This window comes from Parus major, chromosome 1, assembly GCF_001522545.3.
Source record: "Parus major isolate Abel chromosome 1, Parus_major1.1, whole genome shotgun sequence".
Lineage (NCBI taxonomy): Eukaryota > Metazoa > Chordata > Aves > Passeriformes > Paridae > Parus > Parus major.
Window position 1 is genome coordinate 20,029,009 of NC_031768.1, and position 18,114 is coordinate 20,047,122.

Genomic DNA, 18,114 nt, shown 5'->3' on the forward strand with positions numbered 1-18,114 from the left:
CATGAAATGCAGTAGATATCGACTGCTACAACAAAATACATTAGTGACCAATTACAGGAGCTCTTGGCAGCAATGGTTATCATTCTAGTGGATTTAATCATTGCACTTAAAGTGAAGCTTGAGATTCCCTTTGAGATTACACCACTAATTGCTTCTGTTTTGCCAGTTACTGCATGAGCTGTTTGCAAAAAGGATCACTTAAGATGCCTTCTAAATATGGGAAAGCAGCAAACAGATGAAGCCTCCTGTAATGAGTGTCCCCCCCCAGTAAAACCACAGTGTCAATTTATTCATACCACAGTGCTCCTCTCCGAACCATATCCCCCGTCACCTCCTCTTCCCTCTCATTTCTTGTTATTTGGGCAGACAGCAGCAATACAGCTGCACTGCTATTCATGGGAATCGTGCCACACACTATCATTTATTTATATAGATACTGAGAATATTACACTGCAAAAATAATAAAAAAAAAGCTTCCCCCTCTCTTCTGTGTTTGCAGAGAGGATACTACTTGTTATTATGATTATGACAGAATGTTTAAATGGTCTTAGACCATAAAAGAAAAAGGAAAAAAACCCTCAACCTAGGCCAAGTACGTGATTTATTACACGTTCAATACCATCCTAATAGGCTTCCACTCTCCAGGAATTCCTAAAAACAAACACTCCCCCTCCCAAGGAATTTGTAATATAATATATTGTTCTTTAAAAGCCCACATCTACTTCCAGGTCATCAGTAGTGATGAATTATCTGGTTTACAGCCTCATAAACCAAAAGTGTCTATATATTTTAATGCTGAGGCCAACCACAGGGCTTTGGTACCTTTCAAATGTAATATATGTGATATACAACTTTCCAAACACCAAGAAAAGCTTCAGGTGAAACAAAGAGATGTAATTGTCATCAACATTTTAGGTCTGATCAAAAGTCGTCTTTCAAAGACAAAAAGAATGGGGAAGGATTACAACTACAGTTTTGTTAGTTGAGAACAAGCTATTTTAATCAATAAAATTGTTTAAATAAATTTGTTTGGCTCTTTTTCATTAAAATCCTCAGCTTCTAAAGCTTTCCATTATTCAAACACTACTTTGTGAACAACAAAGAAACGCTCTCAAAAATATAAAGAAACCCCAACAATCCTCAAAAAAATTTTCTCAGGAGATTAGAAAACCTCCTATATTTGTCTCAACAAATATCAACATTTTTAGGATTTCAACAGATGCTAGGTTGATAAAACTTTAATTAGAAACTTAATTGATCTCTGTGAAAGAGATACTGTAGAGAAAGAGTTTTAAATCCCCAGAGACTTCTACACTATAAACAGTAGAGCATATGACATCTTTAAAAGCTGACAGAAACCATACACTGTGATTTACAAAAATAATAGCAATCTCTGCAAAATTAACTGCTAAAGGAATTTGAAAAGCTTCATCCTACGGTATCAACAGGCTACAGCAACAGTACCAGCTGGCTTCACTTCAGCCTCTAAATACAGCATGGACTAATACCTACCAATCCCTGGGAAAGAACAGAACGCAGCAGAACGAGGGTTACATCAGATTTATCTTGCTTCACACCCAGATGTACATTTGCACAAAACCCGCTGATCTTTCCATAACAGCAGGCACAAAAACTGCTACACACAGGATCCTCTCAAAACCAAGGCCAGTTCATTTTCATGCTTAACAGAGAAAATGTTGCCCCAAGGCACTCAATTTCAAGTCTGAATGAAAAAATCTGTAGGTGATGCGGTAACTACAGTAACTGGCAAATAAACTGGGTAAAACACCTAGAGATCAATCCTATATTCATGAAGGAACATACTACACAATTCAATTGGATTATCCCCATTTCTTAGTTCACTAGTTCTTGACTTCTACCTTATTAGATAACAATTAAGGACAATTTTCAAGTACAAAGTAACATAACACTGACACGGTATCTTTGTCACTGTACCTACAGGTTCTCCAGTCCAGCAGAATGACTGCCTTTCTTTTGTACAGGCAAGCTCCTGTCTCATGTACACAGGCACAAAATCTAAATTACAATTCCAAGAAGACTACAATTGTATCTGGAATTCCTAGTGCTGCCTTTCAAATGAGAAAACAGGAACAAATCAGGAGAAGAAAATATTCCCAAAATGAACAGCTGAGCTTATGTAGCACCCAAAATACCAAAGGTTGGGAAATAGCTGCCTTTCATCACTGTCAAAAGCAATAGCTAAAATACGCAGAGTAGGACTGATAACATAGGAAATAAATGAAAACATTTGCTTCATGTTAGTATAGAAGTTAAAAGAAACAAGGCAAAAACCTCTCTCAAAGGTCTCTGCTGGATTTAAAACAGAACTGTTGAGCCAACTGTGATTTCAAAACATGCCACTATCATTTAGAGAACACTGAACTTCTCTTCTTTAACAAACCTTATACCTGTTTGCTAGTCCAGAGACCTGATTCCTAAAACCATAGACAGCAAGTGCAAGACAAGGAACCAGAACTTCAATGAGAACTGGTAATGCACAGGAAAGCAACCAGTTCCTTATAATACAGTCTCAGGCATTATTTGTAATTCAGTACCTAACTTAGAAAGCAAAGAATGATAATGCTAAATGCTACCATTTCTTAATGAACTAAAAGTCTTATCTGTGTATAGCTCACAAAGCCAGATTTTTAGGTTACATGTTTAATTCTCTTTAATATTGAAAGCAATGAGAGATATTTTTGTCTACTACTCTACTGCAGGGATAAACACAGTAAATACTCCAGCAAAATGAAATACACTTTTTTATGCAGTGATGTGATTGATATCAATTTATAAGTTCATGTGTTAAGTAGAAGAATATGAATAAAGCACAGCACAGATTTGGAATGAACAGCACTTGTAACAAGTTTAGATCAGATTAAATTCAGAGACTTTCAGCTGGTAAGTCCTGTTTTCAAACTTTAATGTAGATACCAGTAAGGATATTCAGCTTAGTAAAGCTTTCTAAAACCAAAGATAAATCTCTGAGCATGAGAAATGCCAGCAAGAAGAAAGGCTCCAGCTCTAGCAATTGTTTCAGAAAACTCAATTAACTTGCCCATTTTTAAAAATATGTTACCAGTAGAAAGAAGTTTCATGCTATAAAAAATGTATCTGCTCATTAATATTACGGACATTTCATATATTAATATGTATGACTAAATAAATGCATTAAATAATAAGTTACGTATCAACATGATTTTTCAATATGTAAAATAATTTTTTGCAACCAGAATAATGCGTTAGTTGCCAGGGAAGAAAGCTATGTGCATAAATGGAAAATACTCTTCCTGCCTTTCAGGAAACTGTATACCTGGGTTTGGGACTGGGGGCCTCCAGATGACAAAGAATGCCCCATCCAAGCTGGTGAAGAAATGTCCCTGTCCTGTTTTAGTGAAAGCAAACCCCAACCAAGACAATAGTTTTTGTCTTAAAAAAAAAAACCCAAAAAACTCCTCATGAAATGAGCATTCATCCTTTCCAATACAACCTTCCATGAGGTCATCTTCTCAGCCTTCACCCTCTGATAACCTCATATTTAACCTGGCCTGACCTACAGTTCTGCTGAGTCTCAGCGCCTTACTGTGATTACAAACCAGCAAGATCAAGTTAAGCTTTAAGAAACTCAGACATTAGTCTGAAGATAAACAACTGAAAAGGCAATATATCAAAATACCAAGAAATCCTGCCTATAAGCTATGTTTCATTTTATGGAGACTTCAAGGGTAGCAATAAAATGAAATGTACTGCAAAGCACTGAAGGCTCTACACCACGTTCCCTCCCATGCAGGTAGGCCTACTACTTCTGGTCTTTGTCAATCCAAAAGCCAAAGTACTGTCTAAAGTGACAACTTCAACTAGGCATGGAGATGCTGAAAAATATTCCACAGTTTTAACATTTTGTAAAGCTGATTTTCACTAAGTATTCACTTACTCAGGTGCAAGATCAGTCAAGGTCCCCAGTTTCCCACAGATTTTCCCTTCAGGCCAGTTTTATCCTTAGGTACCTGAGCAGAATAAAAAAATAAAATAAATAAATAAATTTACATTACTCCTCATAAATTCATCTCTTAATAATTATATCAACTTCTATGGCCCCAATTTAAAAATTCATCTCTTCAGCTTTTCTCACAGGATTATTTCCCATCAATACAGTTAACCAGAAACAAACTCAGAGCTGTTTTCCCCTTGTAAAAAACCTGGGTTTTATCTGACCAGCATACATACATACATAATACATATATATATATACACACACACACACACAATATATATATATATATATATACACACTATATATATTTAGATTTACCATGATTCTAAGTGAAAGAGTTTTCTGTAAGAAAACTCATGTAAATTCAACCTAATACACAGTGGGACTGCATGATTTAAGTATCTTTCACCACTTGTTTTAAGGAGTACAAACAGAAAGCACACAGTTAAGCCTTTGTTAGCTACATATTTAAGCTACCTTAAAGCTGTTAACATGTGACAAGCAAATCCTACATATTCAATTACTGCTTTAAAAATTGAAAGAAGGTTCATGTACAGGTGCACTGTCACTTAGTTGAGGAGCATAAAAAATAGAGTTGTTCTTTCTCCTGGCACTAGTATGAATTAAAGAAACATTTTCAAAATGTGCCATTCAACCATATGGAACCAATTTTTGCAGACATATGGAGCTCCAATTAAATAAGTGTGGCTTTGCTGACACAAAAGTCCACCTGCACATATTCAAATTTTCCAGAATTAGACCATCTAATTTAGAGCAGTCCATTTAACAGTAACAGAGTAGAAAAGCAATGTATTTGATATGACACAACCTCTGTAACAACTCTCCTAAAACAGCAATTACAGCCTTACTTTTGACCGTGGTCAGGATATAATCAGATAAGATTGAATTTGTTCCCCTAAAACCCAGCTCATATTACATCAGATCAAAAGAAAATAATTTTTCGTCTTCTCCATCATGCAAGTAAATATATAATTGGGAAATTAAGCAAGGTACAATTTTTCGAAGAAGATTTTACCAGAAGTCAATGGAAATTAAAAAACTGACTGTAACCATACTTCCTAGATTTACCTAGTTTTTTAACATGTATTTTCCCAGAATAAATGTATGGCAAGCATGCCATTTAAAGAAACAGATGTCAGCAAGCTATATAGAAACATCAACATCCTAAAAAATTCCTAATATAAGATAGGTATCCAATGACATAGGAACTAAATTCTTCAGAAGTTGGGTTTTTTTTTCCTTTTTGTTTTTCCCCCAAGGATTTGCAGTTAATTGGGCAGCACCCTTGTTGAAATCTAGTTTGATTGACTTTGTATTAGGTGATAATGCACATTTTTCTTTCCACAGGACCCCAACCTCATTCAGTGAATACAGTAGCTAGAAGAGAGTAGTGAAACTCTACCCAGTGGCTGCATTCCATATGGTCACAGCACTCTGAGGACAGAAACGCCCATTCTTGGACAGAGCTCCTCTTTGGTGCTGTCAGGTCACAACAGAACCCTGCCAGGGGGATCATCCCAGAGACAAGACAACTTCAGAATCAGGAGCATTACAAACTTTAGTGTTCAATCAGGTTCCTAAAACTCATTTTTCAGAGTATTTATCTTTCTGTAATAACTTAACTTATTTCCTGGAGAAGCTGTATCCACCTAGTTTCCTAGTTAAGGTGACGCATGCCTCTCCTCACTTGTGAGCTGCCCCATTCACTATCTGTCTTAGGGTTTCTACAACAAATAAAAGCTCATTTCCAGGGGCCTATCCTTCTTTGCTGTAGTCTTCATACACATCTGTTCCACCTGGAAAGACCATACAATTCTGCGAGCAGAGAATTTAAAACTGTATCATAATGTAAATGTCCATGGCAGCTCAGTTAATATATTTTAGATAATCTTAATTCTGCACCTTCCCAGCTTTGCAGGACTTGCTCTCTGTAGCTCTTTATTCAAGGCAGCTTTCTGAGCTTGGTTATTTTGAAACAGTAGCCATTGAAAAGGGGATGGTCCATCTTGCTCAATACAGACACTTGGTCTCCCTCAAAACTGCACCACTTCTCATCTAAGCCTTACTATTACCAGCCCTGGGGATGCAGGCTACTGCCCCCATCCACTCTTGTCTGTAGGCTGTTTCCTATTTGGGATCCCTGGACTGCCTCCCTGCCCCTTTTCAGTGACCACTTCATTCTCAACAACTTCATTACACAGTACTGCACAATTGCTGCCACCCCACAACCAGAGTCCCATCAGCCTCCAGCTCTCCCATACTAGCAGCATTCCTTTTCATCTCTCAGCTTTCTGCACCCTTCACAGATCTGTTAGTTTTTCCATATTGCTTTGCACCTTCCAGTGTTTTTCCTATTTCTTTACTCCCCCACTCATTTCCCGTGGTTCCCTCTTGCCCTCGCAGGTTCCAAATTTCCTCTCAACAACTAACCGCATGTGTTTTCCTGGTTCCTACGCAATCTTTGTGATTAGCATGCCGCAGCCATGGCTGCTATGCTTTGTGCAGAACTCACATCTAATGATGGGTGTTAAAGAGATCTGTACAAGGGCTAATGAGCAGGGACACATAATTTCAGGATCCCAGAAGAACTGGGGCAGAAGAAAAGCCAAACCAGCAGTGCAGAAATAGAATTTTAGGCATTTAAATACCTCACTACAGACATCCATATATTTAGATGTCAAGGCAGCTGTGTGAAGGCTTTGTGGACTGTTGCTACTTCTGTCTTGCTGTTATATTAACACCATCCACTCTTTTAAATTTCAAAACAAAATCCTTCTACAATCAACCAAAATAAAGTCACTTAGAGTCTAAGTCTCAACCTAAACTTGATCTACATCTCAGTTAACAGCAAGTTATTTACATTTTTTAAAATCATTTTTTTCAAAGATAAAACAGCCCTTCATTCAGTCAAATATATTAAGTGCAGTGGGGGAAGGGAAAAGGGGTTTTAATTAAAAACAGGGTTTTCTTAGCACTGTTTACCAAGGATAAGTGCTCTTACCTATATTCTACAGAAGAAAGTAGATTATAACATACCTCGTAGCATACCTTCATCTACTTTTGCCAGAAAGTAAGAGCTAACCAAAGACATCTTCCTATTCTGTTTCAAACTTCCCTGCCTTTGGTGATTGGGTGGGTTAAGAGTGCTTAGGCTGAATTTAAGTTGATTCTATAAAATCATAGAATACCAGGTTGGAAGTGACCTCTTGAATCACCTGATCCAACTTTCCATGGCAAAAGCACAGGCTAGGTAAGAAGGCCCAGCACCCTGTCCAGGCAAAGCTTAGGAGTGTCCAATGCCGAGGAATCCACAGCTTCCCTGGGGGTATTATTCCAACAGCAACAACAATTTCACAATTGTTTCCATTGTGAAAATTTTTCCTCTTGTGTTCAGTCAGCATCCCAACAAGAGCAGCTTTTAACCATTACCCTTCACCTTTTCCATAGGACTCCTTGTAAAAAGGGAGTCTCCACTGTCTTTGTAGCCAATAAGCCTTCTTTGCACAAGAGGGGACAAACTCCATTCTCTCAGCCTTTGCTCACATGGCAGGTTCCCAGTCCTTTGATCATCTCTGTGGCTCTTCCCTGGACCCTCTCCAGGCTGTCCACACATTTCTGCACAGTGGGGACCAAAAGTGAGCACAGCAGTGCCGGTGTGGCCTGGCAAGCACTGAGCAGAGTGGGACAAGGACTTTTAACTCATCTCTGTGGGTGATTCCCCTGTTGATGCAGCCCAGCATCCCACTGCCTTTCCCTGCCACAGCAGCACACTGCTCTCTTACATGGAACTCGCTGTCCACCAGAACACCCATGTCCCTTTCCATGGAGCTGCTGCCCATGTGAGTAGATGTCAGCCTGGGCTGCACTCCTGGATTATGGACAGATCCCTCCTATGCTACTATTGCATTTCTGCTACTGTGGCCATTTAATAAGAGTGTACTTTAATTAATGAGCAGAGATAAATGATTCAGTGCTAGAAGTTTTCTGCTGAAATTTCTATTACATCTTGATTCTCTCAATATTCAATCTAAAAAGAAAAAATATCTCCTCGTTTTAACTGAAAAAACTCCTGTAGAATAGTTACTTTTTTATACTTAAATAGTGAATTATCAAAAATATTTAGGTATACTACAACAACATAACCTTCTAACAACCTTTTTGTGTGTCCAACATATAAAAATTAAATATAAATGCAATATCATTAATGAACACAGTATTTACAAATAAAACTCTTTCCTCTGTTGAGCCACACTGAGTTAAGTACACTTTAATGCTGAAAGTGGTATCTAATTATCTTCATTTGATCCCAAATGCAACAGGGAAATCAAAAACATTCAAAATACTTGGATCTTGCTGATAAGCACTCAACATTGAAAGGTATGTGTTACGATAATGTAAGATGGTATTTATTCTTATTTCTTCTGAAGAGGTCTCAAACAGTCACACGAATATATTTAATTCATACAACTGCTTGTTCTTCAACTTCTTGTATTTCCTGCAGGTGTTGAGGGCAGGAAGAGATTTAGCTATCCTGACTGCCATCCCCAGTATTGCCCTGACCCAGGAAATTCACCACTCTCACTTCCCATGGAGAAAGGAGGACAGTCAATATGAATCATGCTCTGGGAACTGGGCTTCAAAACCTAACTAATGCAACGACTACAACTCATACAGAAGCCAATTATCACTTGTGATCTGAGGCATTACTCCAAAGATGGCATGCTGAGTATCCTATTAATCAGTATATTCAAATGGGTTTGCTAGCTAGGATAACAGGAAATTAATAACATAGCTATTAGTAGTAGATTGATTCAAAATTAAATAAAGAACAAAAAAAACCCAACACATACACACATGAAACCCCTCAAAATACAAAAATCTGATCACTGGTAAACTTATCAAAAAGCCATAGAACAACTGTAAGTATTTGCCACCTTTTACTTCAGGAAATATTTCTACTCTGATTTTTTTTTTCCCTTCCTCACAAGTTCCTGGCATCCCTTGTACCACAATGTTTATATTCTAGTTTCCATCACCGGTGACATGAAAAATACACTTAGTTCACCCACACGTATGTCCTTGCCAGAATAGTCAAGAGAATCATTTACAAATGAAGATACATCATTTTTCCCCCAAAAACACAAGTATGAAGACAAGAATCACTCCTTTCCCCACCTTGTCACAATCGAAAGTGCATGTGCCTCCCCAAAGCCTGCAAGAAGAAGGAAAATAATGATTCTTACCATCTAATGGTTTCCTGACATGGGAAATTTATCAGTGTAATGGTGATGGAATCACACAATGAACTAGTTTAAATCTTCCATGAAAGGGTCTGGTGGGGAGGGTTTGGCAATAAAAAGGTTTTTTGCTTAACAATCTTCATCCAAAAGAATCCCAGCTCACCTCAGAACATCTCTCTTTCTAGAGCAAGGGGATTTTAGCATCATCACTATAGCTGTTATAGTCTGGCTGGTGCTAGTTAACTTGGTCACACAGGTAAGTCCTAAAACACTCCAGCAAACAAATGATCTGGGATTATACTTTATACAGCCTAAAGCCAATATAGTTAACATTTCTTTGATTCTTGAGTTTCACACTTCAGAGAGCTGAGGGAGAGAGGAGGTGTTGATACTTTCAGGAACCATTAATTACAGGAATTCCTTGTGAAGGACATTGCTAGAAAGCAACAGAGATGTTTAAATATAAACAGTGCAGTTGCTGTCACACAATTGCCCGTGAAAGGTTTCAGCGCATTCTTCCACCCAGACTGATGATCTGCAAGGTGTTGAGCAGGAAAGAAATCTACCACATTTTAAGTTCCTTCAATTAAAACATAATCCCTGGAATATTTTTTGTGTTTGATCTCAAAGTAAGTTTTAAGTCAGACCCATTTTAATAGTTTAATATAAATGTTATGGTCAGAATTTTTGAAAGATTTGCTGCTACATTTAGTCAGCTAAGTAGAAGTACAGTCTTCTGAACTCAGTTCATTTTTGAAAGAGAATTCATCCTGAATGGGAGCTACTGTTTTTTATGGTAAAAAATATAAGTGACATTCAGCTGGCATTAATTATAACATTAATGATCCACTCAAAGTTACTTGTCTCCTTTTGAAATATGTGTAAAATCTCATGGCAAGTTACTATTAGAAGCAGGAACAATACCCTACTTTACTAGTTCTCTTCCTTGAGTATGTACCACTGCCTAACAAGGTATGTTACAAATATCCAGGCTTACATTATAGCAGTTCTCTAAGATTTTATTTTTTTTTCATGACAGTAGCCATATAAAGCATAGAGCCTTTTCACAGCCAATTGAATGTTTGGTTGTGGCCTGAGCCTATCAACACCAGGAAGTTATGTCCTACTTTTTTATCCAGCCCTCCAATTAAACATTGAAAAGTAACTTTAAATCCTGTCTGGAATAAAATCTAGAAAGCTGTAGCCCATCCTTTATCAGCCACTATTTCACTTATTAATTGAAGAAAAGCACTTCCTCCCATTGCACTCTTACCAGGAAGCAGCTATGCCATGAATATGTTATAAACACTATGCCCCTCTCAGGCTGCACAACTTTCTGAAAAAAACAAGACAACCTAATGGAAGCACTTCTTTTTATCATTCTTTGCTTCCTGCCCACATTCTGATTACTTAATTCAATATCAAATTTAGAGCTTTTGAAACAATTTCATATCTCGTTTTGCTTCTGTAGTTTCCCCCCTGAAGCTGAGGTCATTGATGATATGCTGAATTCCCTGCAAGTCTACTTTCTCACAGAAATGCCAAAAATGCAAAGGCAGAGTGATAACCGAACTGCAAGACATCACTTATTGAGCACAGTTCTCCTGGGCTACAGGAGGTAACAAATGACTGAGAAACTTCTCTGCACCAAACAGTACAGTGTGAGTAGCAGAAAGAATGCTACACCTGCTCTGGATCACCAACCCAGCATTTCACTGTGCCTCAGCACAGTCCAGGGACACGGGATGATCCTTTCGGGACGAACACGGAACTGCAGGCAACCACACGATGAATGTTCAGTTCTGCAGTTTCCATTGTTTATCTGCTCCACCTGTCCTAAACCCCACAAAATCCTTCTCAATACCCTACAAAGGGCAAAACAGCTACAAGGAAAGGCTACAATTATACTACAGATTTACTACTTGCTATTTTCTATGTCTTTGAGAGGGTGGCTGCATGTTTTTAGTAATTGTTATGTAGCAACATCTCCTTAATGATCAGGATAAATAGACTGTGTTTAACACAACAGAAAAGGAACAAAAATATCTATTGTATGTTCTCTTTCCTGAGGGACCCATTCATTTCTGACCCCAGATCCAGTATTCGGTTCCATGATGAATGTTAGAAGGTGGGGGCTTGAGCAAGGGGCAAGTAAAATATGTTGTTATTAAACGGTTTGGAAGAACAGCAGAAAAAGCATGCTCCTCTTATCCACCAGCAATCACTGGAAATACTGAAGTATGTTGTTAGTGCCAAATAAATATAATCAAAACAAGCAATTTCAGTCTCCCTTCAGACCCCTTGGAGACCTCAATACTTCAAATCCAAATACTCATCTCATAACTTTCTACTGTCATTCCAGAATAAATCTCCTGTGCAGCTTATTAAACTCTCTTTGCACCTGCTCCAATCTAAGTCCATCTTTTTGCTCACTGCAAAGGAGGATCATCGGACACAATGAGGTCTCAGGAAAGCTTTACAAAATGCTATTAGCATTTCTCTCTCTCTCTCTCCAAAAAGATCATGTCTAATGCATTGCAGAAGCACATTAGACCCTTTCACAGCAACATCACACTGGTGGCTTAGAGCCATCTTAGCGGCATTATCACAGCACTTTACCTAATCCAGACTACTACAACCATTAAAGCATCTACACAACTTCCTATGATCTTAACAGATGTTCTTCTCATTTTAGACATTTGCATATTGAGATAAGTGTGACCTGTCTGCAACAAGGCACTGAGGGCTTGCAGAGCTGAATTAGCAGCTGAGACATTCAGATTCTTAATCATAAATATAAACCTCTGAACTGCAGCAGCAAGCAGATGAACTATACAGGGCACAGTAACAAGCACTCCTGTAACACCACACCAAATGCCTGTGCCTGCACTCAGAAGTCACTTCTAAATGGATGGTTCTACATGGCCACTTGTCTACCATGTAACCACATCAGCCTGCTGAGGAGCCACACAGAAGATACCCAGGAAGGTCAAACCTCCACCCACTTGGTCTCTACATCCTCAGCCAGCACCAAAAGTGCCTTTTTGTGGCAATTCCATCCAGACAAGTCACTAGTGCTAGGCCATCTCCTCTCACACATTCTTGCTCTTAGCTGCCAGAGCAAAAGCTGCTCAGTGATAACCACTTCTACAGAAGCTCACATCAACACTGATATATTCTACTGAAAAATGTTTTCAGGATTCTGAGTTTGTAATTCAAATGTTCTTTTTGTTCAAAAATTTACATCATACTGGAAGTGACAGTCTCCTGGTTTCACAAGAAAAAGGCACAAAAAATTTAAAAATGCAGGAGCACAAATTCAAAGAATCATGATGAAGGGGCTGACTGGTACCAAACAGCTTGGTGGTTCCTACACAAGTCAGTACATTATAGTACATTATAGCTACATCGTGTTAGTTTCACTATTATAATTAAACACTCCTAACAAAAACCTATCTTTGTGGAAAGTTTGCCCAAAACATGAACATTACTCGAACTAGACAAAACAAGAACTACTTTCCCTTAATGCTCAGGATCTCTTAATTGCCAAGAAATGCCATGAATGTTTTGCAGCTGCATTCCAAAAAGTACTTTTTCTACCAAGCAACTAGCAGAGCCAGAACTGTCCTGTAAGCTGAGGACATGGGAGTTTTTTTCTATAAATAAAGCAAGCATTCTAGTCAAGCAGGGCACTACCTTCTCAGAAAATAAATATCCTAGCTACACTCAAACTCCGCTTCTCTTTTCCACTCATTTTCACATATATACCTTAATCATTTCCTGTTTAGATCCAACTTCACAGATTAACCCACTCCTTGTACTGGAAAAAGCTCACAAATAACTAAGGCAGACAGGATAAGTTCTGCTAATAGCTCATGGTGTAGAATTCAATGTTTATAAAATGAAATACTGCAGCTGTGCAACCTCAGAGAAACTGTAGACAACTCACTACATTGCTTCCACAGATGAAATACAAACTTTCTAGATATTTATGTTTTCAGAGCACTTTCATGCATCGCTGAAGGAAGGTATGGACCAGAAACAACCAAATTGGCATGACCCAGCATGTTACTGCTGGCCAGCTGAGCTTAGCTACAGGAAGAGGCAGATACTCTTCACAGCTACCTCACTCCCCAGCAGTGAGAGGAAAACCTGTCCATGCTGGCTTAAGTTTTGTTTTACAACAGAAGGGATGAAAATCCATCCTCCACGCAGTTCTCCTAAGGCTGATCACGACCCATCTCATAAAAAAACTGCAGCACCACTCAGTATTTTATTAAACTGCATTAGTGTAATTTGTCCCAGCTTGCAAAGATGGTTTTCTGTACTCTGTGCTCATTAACAGGATCTCAGTGTATCAATTTGGCCCTTTGGTCTTTGATAATGGAAAAGTTTATGCTTCCCTGAAATTGCAGATAAATATCAGGCACAATTCTGGTGAGGTTCCTGGTCTATGACACCTGGAATATAAAATACACGTACTTTTGCATGCTTGACTTATATTGACAAAAAGTAAGTAATCTGAAAACCAGGATACCATCCTAGTGTTTACAGTTGGGATGTATGTACATTGTATTTATATATCAAAATTTCAGTATCTATACAACAGAAGTGTACTAATATGGAATCTCCATGCAGAAAACTAACAGCATATCCAGAAAAATCAAAATTTACTTCTATTTGAACACAAATGTATGTACCTCTTATAAAGTCCCACCAGTAAAATCCACTCATATTCCTAGTTGGAAAATACGTTTGTCAAGATACATTTGCAAATAAGGCACACAGTTTGCATGTATACAAACAGATTCTGAAATCTTTGTATGTATATGTACCAAAAAGAAGCATCTCAGTTTGCAAGCAAAAATGAGCAGGCAGTGTTTCAAACTGACAATGTGATATGGTGTTATCAGGAAAGACAAGAATTACAGTGATTTACAGTAAATTACCCTTACTGGACAGGGATAATACACACTTATGAGACAAAATTAAGGAAGTTTGCATTGCTGCCTTATGACACTTGATCTTTCAATTAATGTCTCAAGAATACTGAATTATCTATATCTGAGCAGTGTTTTTGATGCAGGCATGAAAATAAGAGGTTTTTTAGACCACAACATACTTGGATATTTTCTCATCAGTATTTCCATTTCAATTCACTAGGTCCCACTCATTTCTTCTGACTAACCTTACAACTTTATTTTTTAATCTTCATGTTGAAATTATAAAAAAAAATAAAGCATAAGCCCAACACAGCACCCATGCCTACATTAGCAAGCCTAATGCCCTTCAAATCCAGGGAATCTAAAGCATATGCTTATCACTTCTTTCTAACACTGCAGAGTATCTTGCTATTAATGTATTTTGTAAACACAGTATGCATATACATGTATGATGTGAAAGTATAGATCTGACACAGGATAAAGTCTCAGCATATGCAGATGTCAGGTGGGATAATAACCTGCAAACTAGAAACAATACAGTGTAGTTAACAGGCAGAAAAAGAAGGAAAACTACAGGAGAAGAACTCAAAAAAATTTTTGAGTGGTATTTCACCAGGTTTGCTAAGGGTATGACTTCAGTAATGCTTTTGGCTTGAGTTTCCTTACTTTTTATAAATTTACAGTAAACTTAAATTTATTCAGAAGCAAGAGCAAAACACACAAGACCAAAATTACTTCCTTCAGTTTACTCTCTTGAATTTTGCATCAAAGCAGCAGCATAGCAACTAAAATTTCCAAATACTACTCATTCCACAAAGACTCCCTGAAGTTCTCCACACAAAGTAACCACCTGGCCACTCAGACACTGAGCAGTGGGACTATCAATTAGATCTCCCATCATTTTCAGGACATTCACGACATCCTAGTGGGATTATTCAGTGTTATCAAGTAAATTAATCACAGAATGGGCAAGGTTGGAAAGACCACTGATAGGGACAACTGATCCAATAGGATTGTGTCCAAATGGTTCTTGAATATCTCCCATGAGGGAGATTCCACAACGCCTCCGGGCAACCTGTTTCAGTGTGTGGTCACTTGCACAGTAAAGAAGTTCTTTCTCATGTTCAGGTGGAACTTCCTGTGCATCAGTTTCTGCCCATTGCCTCTTGTCCTTGCTTGGCATTACCGAGCAGAGCCTGGCTCCATCCTTTTGACACCCCCCTGCAGATACTGATAATCATTGTTCAAGTCCCCTCTCAATTCTCTCTCCTCAAGGCTGAACAGGCCCAGCTAACTCAGCCTTTCCTCATGAGAGGCTCCATCCCCTTAATCATCTTCCTTGCTCTCCACTGGACCAGCTCCAGGAGCTCTGTGTCTCTCTCCTCCTAAGGAGCTCAGAACTGCCCCACAGCACTCCAGATGTGCCTCAGCAGGGCTGAGCAGAGGGGCAGGATCACCTCCCTGCTGGCAATGCTCTTCATAATGCCCCCCAGGATCCCACTGGCCTTCTTGGCCACCAGGGCACACAGCTGGCTCATGGACAGATGGTTGTCCACCAGCACCCCATGGTTCTTCTCCACAGAGCTGCTTTCCAGGTTGGTCCCTACCCTGTAGGGGTGCAGGGGATTGTTCTTCCCAGGTGCAGGACCCTGTCTTTGCTGAACTTCAGGCAGTCCTTCCCTGCCCATCTCTCCACCCTGCCGAGGTCCTTCTGGAGGGCTGCACAGCGCTCGGGGGTATTGGCCACCCCTCAGAGATTTGTGCCCTCAGAGAACCTGCTGAGAAGGCACCTGCCCTTCATCCACACCACTGATGAGCATGTTAAACAACACTGGACCTTGTGGGACACTGCTGAACACAGCGAGGCACCACTGGTTCCAGGTTGTCACAGACAACACTTGGCAAGGTTGCCCACATCCAGAGTTTCAACCAAGCCATGCTGAACCTCTACACCAAGCAGACACAGACTCTTAGGAACACCTTACAGCTGAGTACAAGGAAATACACTCAAAGTACAGAGGATTCTCCACAGAACAGAGCACCCCGTATTTAGCACACAAAGCTAGTTGCTGAGATACAAAGTTACAGCTTTGTTGAAAGATCTGTAAAAATATTTGCATTACTTAGAAACTGAGTAACTCCTAATATGAATTGGCTGGACCTAAATACCTGATACCATTACTGAACCAAATGGTGTCAAGTATTAAACTAGGCTAATGTCATTAAAAGCAAAAAGCATCAGCATGGAAGAGAAAACATTACTGTAATAGAATTTTATATTATTCCTGCAGGACATACTGATGAAGATTTATTTTTATTTTTTTTTTTACAAAAAAAGCAATATAATAGGAATTTTAATTAATATTTATTTTATTTAATAGACTCCTGTGGTGCATATCAGACTAAACTGCCTCATCAAAGCCTCTGAAAATTGGTGTACCTACAAGAAGAGGCATATTCTGCATAGTAAGACCCCTGAGAAAGGCTTTTAAAAGAAACACTTTGGAGAAATACTATTTTCTTTGGTAAGACACATGGGAGTGCTTTCACTTAAGTAATTCTTTATATAAAGATAAAAATATTTTAAAGCTAATTGTCAGACACGTTCACACTTCTAAGAGCCAACGATTCCACTCAAAGATTTCTTACTACATGCAGTGAACCACTGTTCACCTCAGCAATCTTCATGTCAGTAAAAACCCTTAGCTGAGAAAATTTCTTGTGTGCTTTGGTGTCTGCAGATCTAGATTTCCAGTTTGCAGCTACCTGACATATGATTCAAATACCTATTTATGAAAAAAAAAAAGGCCCGAAAAGACTATGTTATCTTACTTAGAGCAACTGGAAAAGGATGCAAGATACTAATATTTACCTAAAAACCTCTATGTCTTCCTAATGATCAAGCATGCTAAATAAAGTTTACATCCCAATTATCTTAAGTATCAATATAACAATAAAACAACCCATGCTATCTGAAATAACTATGACTCCATGCAGTAACAGTAAAACATTTCTTACAGGTATTAAGTTCACTGAAAATGTTGCTAAATAACTCGAGATACCCCCAGGGAGAGTTAAAAGGGGAGCTTTCCAATTTCCCTGAAACATTACCTGTACCAGTGATCAGCAGTCAGACACTGCTCTGAGTCAATTCCACCCAATCCAATACTAAGGTTAGTCCTCTGCAGTAGCAAAATAGAGTAAGAAAATGAGTCAATGTATTGCTTTGGGGTACACCCTGTTGAGATTGAGAAATGCAAATAAGAGAGAGCAGAAAGATTCCACTCTGAATTACAGCAGGATACCCACACATTTCAATATACCCAGAACACTGGAATTTTCCAAGGGAACTTACTGAGGTAAAAGCAATCACCAATAATATGGCTTTTCCATTTAAATTACTTCTTTCAAAACTTTTAAATATTTTAGAGCACTATTTTTAATATGTTTTTTTTCTAGCTTTGGAGAGGCATTTTTTAAGCTCCCTCCTTTCAAAGACAAAGGAAGTAAGTAAAGTTCTCGGAAAAAGAGTAATACAGAAATTAAAATCAAATGTCTAAGTAGTCTATCCTGTTAAGCACAAGGAATTTTTTTTTCTATCTTCAGTCATTTTATTCTTTGCAGCAAGTATTTTTGCATGTTGTCAAAGCAGCCCTTATCAAAATATTTGCAATCTAACAGTCATGTTGACCCTGTGCAACTTGAAAGAAAGAAGGGGCGAGTTGACTTGTGTGCAACATAGAAGTCTAGACTCTAACTATGCCCGCAGAAGTCAAACAGAAGATAGAAAAGTATAACCAGTTTTGAAATAACAAAGTGATCTTCCTTCACCTCAAAGAAGGTGCTTTGCATTGTGGTTAAGATCTTACTGGGCAAATTGAAGTGGAGAATTTCC

General features: G+C 38.5%; 1 protein-coding gene across 1 annotated transcript in view; it reads right to left on the minus strand.

Moving 5' to 3' along the window:
• The window catches only part of TBL1X (transducin beta like 1 X-linked), a 136,832-nt gene extending 132,804 nt beyond the window's left edge, over positions 1–4,028 (minus strand). The window contains exon 1 of the mRNA XM_015639219.3: positions 3,956–4,028. The gene's annotated coding sequence lies outside the window, so the exon portion shown is untranslated. The remainder of the gene's footprint in view (positions 1–3,955) is intronic.
• Between the last annotated feature and the right edge of the window lie 14,086 nt (positions 4,029–18,114).